Source organism: Spinacia oleracea, chromosome 5 (genome assembly GCF_020520425.1).
Source record: "Spinacia oleracea cultivar Varoflay chromosome 5, BTI_SOV_V1, whole genome shotgun sequence".
Taxonomy (NCBI): domain Eukaryota; kingdom Viridiplantae; phylum Streptophyta; class Magnoliopsida; order Caryophyllales; family Amaranthaceae; genus Spinacia; species Spinacia oleracea.
In genome coordinates, this window is record NC_079491.1 from 119,983,377 (window position 1) to 119,989,900 (window position 6,524).

Sequence of the window (6,524 nt, forward strand, 5' to 3'; positions counted from 1 at the left end):
TGGGTCCAGGAGTCCGACCCATAAGCCGCCATTGAATCCTACGAGATGTACCCATAGTACCCAAATTCAGCATCAGAATTAGGTAAGTTTGCTGGATTTTCTGGAATTGGACCTCTACCACTATTATTACTTGAATCAGCAAACGGAACCTGCATGGGTTGGGCCCAACCATTAACTTCTTGATTTACCTCTTGGTTATTTGGGCCTGAATCACTCCCTTGCATTGAGCCTTGAGATTGTATTGGACCCCCCCATGGCATCTCTCTCATACTTGATGGAGGAGTGTTAGAAGATGAACTGGGTTTTTTAAGTGAGTTTGGAGAGTTTGCAGAAGATGTGTTTAAAAACATGTTTTGGGTAGGTGGGATTTTATTGTGGGTTGGATGGGTTAAACAATTTAATTGAGATACCGGCCAATTAATTCTTGGCCCAATACCAGAGGAGGAGGACCGAGTAATTTGAAGAGTTTTACTCGAAGAACGCATTTTACCTTCCTTGTCTTGCTCCACGTGTCGTTCAACAATAACTCCAGTTTTCACTTTAGACTTTCCATCTTGCTTTCTTTTAAAACTCGTTGTTTTACGCACACGTAACCTTGGTTCCGAATTCTTCTTGGGAGATCCACAACTATCAAAAATTTGGAGGGTATTGCCACGTCGAACATATTCTGACTTGTTTGACTTCCCATCAATATCCATTTTCTCCTTCCCCTTGCTGTTATCTCCACGCGCCGCCTTAGTAGCCACCCTTCTAACCACTTCGTTTCCTTTGCTCATGGGATCAGGATTACCATCTGACGATGAAGATGAATGACCGCTTGATGATGATCCAGATGACATATTTTAGAGATCATTGCCCCTCTTCCTTCGTCTTCTTATTCTTCTACTCGGACCAGCACCATCACCACCATCCCCTCCATTCCCATCATCACCATCGTCATCCTCTTGCTCCGAGTGTTCTGGTATGCTAAAACTCGGCGTAATAGCAAGGTCTACCCTTGTTGATCGGAAATTCTCATAATTTGGCAACCCCTTTATTTTGTTTGAATAAAGTGGGGCATCCTCCCTCCCATACATGATACGCAAGTCACTAGCCTCAACAATGACTCCATTCACTTCTTGACAAACTTGGTGCCAGGGAGCAGAACAACTTATCATATCATGCCCAATCTTCCCACACCTTTTGCAGAAGATGAACACCCCCTCATAGCAAAAGTCCACCCACACTGATCGCCCTTCTTCATATTCGAAGAAACATCCAGGAAAAAGTGGTTTCGAAACCTTGACCCAAACTAGGGCTCTCATCCACCTTTTGAAACCAGGAACTATAGACTTCTCATCAAACGTCATAATCTTTCCTATCTTTACCAACATTATGCCTTCTACCTTCACCCACATCGGAGTTTCTGAAAAGTTAAACGACCTGAAAGAAGCCGATGGGAACCACGCCTTCGTAACCATAAGAGCTCCATGAAAATTCAGATTATGATACCTCCCCATAAAATCAATATAGTCTTCTCCTTCATGGAAGATGAAGAAAAAGAGATTTTCCTCCTTCCAGACATCAATAACACCTCTCATTCTCCATGAGTCCAGCCAGTCTTTAAGATCCTCCACTTCATAATCACTATCATTAATAAACTTACCCACTACCATCTTCTGGAACTCCTTCTTCGAGGGATCCTTACACCCTGGGGGCGGCACAATGTATGGCTCTCTTTTCCTCATAAAGTTAAATGAAGAACTAGCCTCCATTCTTGCATGCAAAGATACTCAGCAAATAGACTTCAAAGTAAAACCCTTCTTTTCGTATTCTATAAAAAGTATTTTTTTTCAAACAGTAGCAGGAGAAAACTCAGTTTAAGTCAACTAGAAAGATATCTATTAAATAATCTAGATCTTCAATCACAGCAAGTTGGAAATAGAAACAGAATCTAGACAGGAGAACAAATGATCCAACTGACAAAGGAAGACAAAAATGGACCATAACACTATTTAGAAGTTTTTGAGAATGAGAATTTTCGGAAAAGGAGACAGAAGGACCACAAAGAGAAGAAACTGAAACAAAAGTGTACTTTAAAAGATTTTAAAATAGTAGATTTCCAAAACAATATTAAAAAACACAGTTGGTTGGGAAATAAATGCTACTTGGGGAAGATGAACAGTTGCTTACAGTATAAAACGCTTAGACTTCCTTCTTTAGTTTTATTTTACTGTGATATTCTCCGAGTTTTAGGAGTTTGCAATCAAGATTTTAGTTGAGAGTGGACAATTCTTGAGAGAGAACCTCTCGTTTTTCCCATTAATTAACCATAAGGATAACTACCTTGTCCTCGCATAGTCGCATAAAACATTAATGAAAAAAAAACTAATTAACAACCGTAATCGTAGTCTTTATTACTTTCTGATTTTATATGCATGTACCATGTACCATGCATGAGTAGCCATAAGAAATATATCAAATCTTGCCGCAAAGAAACTAAGATCAAAATAATTAGTACCGCATAGTTTATTTTGATCAAATCTTGCCGCATATAAAAAGATCAAAAGAATTAGTACCGCAAAGAAACTAACATAACAAATAGTACCGCATAGATGGTATCAACAATAAGTTAAAGAATTATAAAATAAGAGAAAACTAAAATTTATAATGAACTAGTTTGTAGCCCGGGCGTTGCTCCAGGTTTTACTTTTAGTGGGATTTACTTATTTTAAATATGTGCGTATGTGGTGCTATTATCTAATTTCCATGCAAGATCAGTGGCCGATTAACATGTTAGGTTATGATTCATATGACAAAACATAAATCATGCGGAAAAACCATAAAGCCAGGAAAGCATATTATTTACACATAATCATTTAGCATAGTTTAGATGCATACACTTTGTTGCGTGCCCTCCCTAGCTGTGCCCGAACCGAACAAGAAAAAGTTTTTAGGACTCCAAGTGTCGTCCCTCCGTAGATAGTCCACAGCACGTCCGGATCCGCCTTAAGCTTGACCAACTAGAATCGCCCTTAAGGTTGCTTAGGAATTTCGGCTAATATGGTGCAAGTGTATGGCTGATTTTTCTTCAAAATCTTGCCTTTAGAATACTTCAATTGTGTCTATAAATTATGACCCTAGGCACCTATTTATAGAGGTATGGAAAAGGAACTGGAATCCTACTAGGATACGAATTAATTAAACTAGAATCCTAGTAGAACTCTTATTAATTAATTTATCCTTTTAGGATTAGGAATTTAATCATATATCGAAACCTGATAGCTTTAGGATTCGTATAGCACACAAACACACACACACACGCACGCACAGCAGCCCACGAGGGGCGCCATGTGCGCGCGCGCAGCCCGCGAGCTCGCAGCCCATTGCCACTAGGCCCACACGCTGCCGCAGCCTTGGCGCGCGTTGGGCCTGCCTTGCGGTGGGCCTGGCGCAGCCTTGGCTGGTGCGTTGTAGCGCGCTGGCTTGCTGGGCGATGGCTCGACTTCGTGCTGGGCCTTCGTCTGGCAGGCCTCGTCCGATGCTAATTCGTACGATACGCTTCCGATTAATTTCCCGATTCCGGAATTCATTTCCGATACGAACAATATTTAATATTTCCGATTCCGGAATTAATTTCCGGTTCGAACAAATATTTAATATTTCCGTTTCCGGAATTATTTTCCGATTCCGATAATATTTCCGATTCAGAAAATATTTCCGTTTCCGGCAATATTTCCGATTCCGGCAATATTTCCATTTCCATCAATATTTTCCGATACGTACCATGTTTCCGTTTCCGGCAACATCTTCGACTTGGATAATATTTATATTTTCGATACGATCCATATTTCCGTTTCCGGCAATATCATCGTTTCCGGAGTATTCATTTCTTGCTTGTGACGATCTCAGCTCCAACTGAAACCAAGATCCGTCGATTCCGAATATCCATAGATGGAGTATTTAATGCCATTAAATACTTGATCCGTTTACGTACTATTTGTGTGACCCTACGGGTTCAGTCAAGAGTAAGCTGTGGATTAATATCATTAATTCCACTTGAACTGAAGCGGCCTCTAGCTAGGCATTCAGCTCACTTGATCTCACTGAATTATTAACTTGTTAATTAATACTGAACCGCATTTATTAGACTTAACATTGAATGCATACTTGGACCAAGGGCATTATTTCCTTCAGTCTCCCACTTGTCCTTAGGGACAAATGTGCATTACCTAATTCCTTTGTCGCTCGATGCTTGCTCTTGAACATAAGGTAAGAGTTGTCATCCTTATAATGTCCAGAGGTGTTTCTCGGTTTCAGAGTTCAACTGATCAAATAAACAGATAATCATAGCCTATGATTTATCCAAGCACGGCCATGCATTTCACAGTTTCTAGATCTTCGAGTGGCCTTGTACAACTTTTAAGCATCTCATCCCGATTTATGGGAGGACAATCCCAATCTTGCCATCTTGAGATTAGACTTCGTTTGATAGGTGATTACCTGAGCGTTGCCTTTATAGCCTCCTTTTACGGTGCGACGGTTGGTCAACGTCAAAGTAACCAGTTCTCAAACAAGTAATCTCAAATCACTCAGGTATTGAGGATTTAGTGTCTAATAATTTTAATGAAATTTACTTATGAAAGATTTTCATCTCTTACAGTAAAGTTTCATAGGTCTGTCCGATATTAGTCTTCCCAAAGTAAGTATCTATGCAAATGATTATGACATTGCCATGTCCACATAGTTCAAGAAACAGAACTACTAGTCATCTTGCATTCTAGTCGTCTAATGTTTTCTATGCGTCCAATTTTATAGAAAACTCCGACCAGGGACCATTTTCAATTTTTGTCATTCAAGTTCACTTGATAGACATTTCTTAGTCACAGGACTGGTCCTGACAGTCTATCTTGAATATATCGTCAAATTGAAGGGACTCATCATTTAATAAACCACAAATTAAATGGAAAAATGAATTCTATTAATTTATTGTGAATGATTAACCAATAATGTTTTACAAAGAATTAAACTCTAAAAATTTAAAACATTAAATAAGGACATCAAAGCCATTCTCCAATATGCTTGATTCCCATAGCTGCAGTGTGCGAGTTGTGCTTCGCCTGCGGCAGAGGTTTAGTCAATGGATCTGATATGTTGTCATCAGTTCCAATCTTGCTTATCTCGACTTCTTTTCTTTCAACGAACTCTCGTAGAAGGTGAAATCTACGAAGTACATGCTTGACTCTTTGGTGGTGTCTAGGCTCCTTTGTCTATGCAATAGCTCCGTTATTATCACAATACAGGGCTATTGGTCCTTTAATGGAGGGGACTACACCAAGTTCACCTATGAACTTCCTTAGCCATATAGCTTCCTTTGCTGCTTCATGTGCAGCAATGTACTCCACTTCAGTTGTAGAATCCGCAATGGTGCTTTGCTTAGCACTTTTCCAGCTTACTGGACCTCCATTGAGGCAGAAGACAAACCCAGACTGTGATCTGAAATCATCTTTGTTGGTTTGGAAACTTGCGTCCGTATAGCCTTTAACAATTAATTCATCATCTCCACCATAGACCAGGAAGTCATCTTTGTGCCTTTTCAGGTACTTTAGAATGTTCTTGGCAGCAGTCCAATGTGCCTCTCCTGGGTCTGACTAGTATCTGCTCGTAGCACTGAGTGCGTACGCAACATCCGGGCGTGTACATATCATAGCATACATAATTGAACCAATCAATGATGCATATGGAATCCCATTCATTTGTCTACGCTCATCAAGTGTTTTTGGGCACTGAGTCTTGCTTAGAGTCATTCCATGAGACATAGGTAGGTAGCCTCGCTTGGAGTCTGCCATCTTGAACCTATCAAGCACCTTATTGATATAAGTGTTTTGACTAAGTCCAATCATCGTTTTAGATCTATCTCTGTAAATCTTGATGCCCAATATGTACTGTGCTTTTCCTAGATCCTTCATCGAAAAACATTTCCCAAGCCAAATCTTGACAGAGTTCAACATAGGAATGTCATTTCCGATAAGTAATATGTCATCGACATATAATACTAGGAAAGCAATTTTGCTCCCACTGACCTTCTTGTATACACAAGATTCGTCTGCGTTCTTGATGAAACCAAAGTCACTGACTGCTTCATCAAAACGTATATTCCAGCTCCTTGATGCCTGCTTCAATTCGTAGATTGATTTCTTTAGCTTGCATACCTTTTGTAGCATTCTTTGGATCCTCAAAACCTTCAGGCTGTGTCATAAACACAGTTTCTGTTAAATCGCCGTTTAAGAAAGCGGTTTTGACATCCATCTGCCATATTTCGTAATCGTAATATGCAGCGATTGCTAACATTATCCGAATAGACTTTAGCATTGCAACTGGTGAAAAGGTTTCATCGTAATCCACACCGTGGACTTGCCTGTAACCTTTTGCAACCAATCTAGCTTTGAAAACTTCAAGTTTCCCATCCTTGTCCTTTTTCAGTTTGAAAACCCATTTGCTTCGAATGGCTTGGTAGCCATCTGGAAAATCGACCAAATCCCATA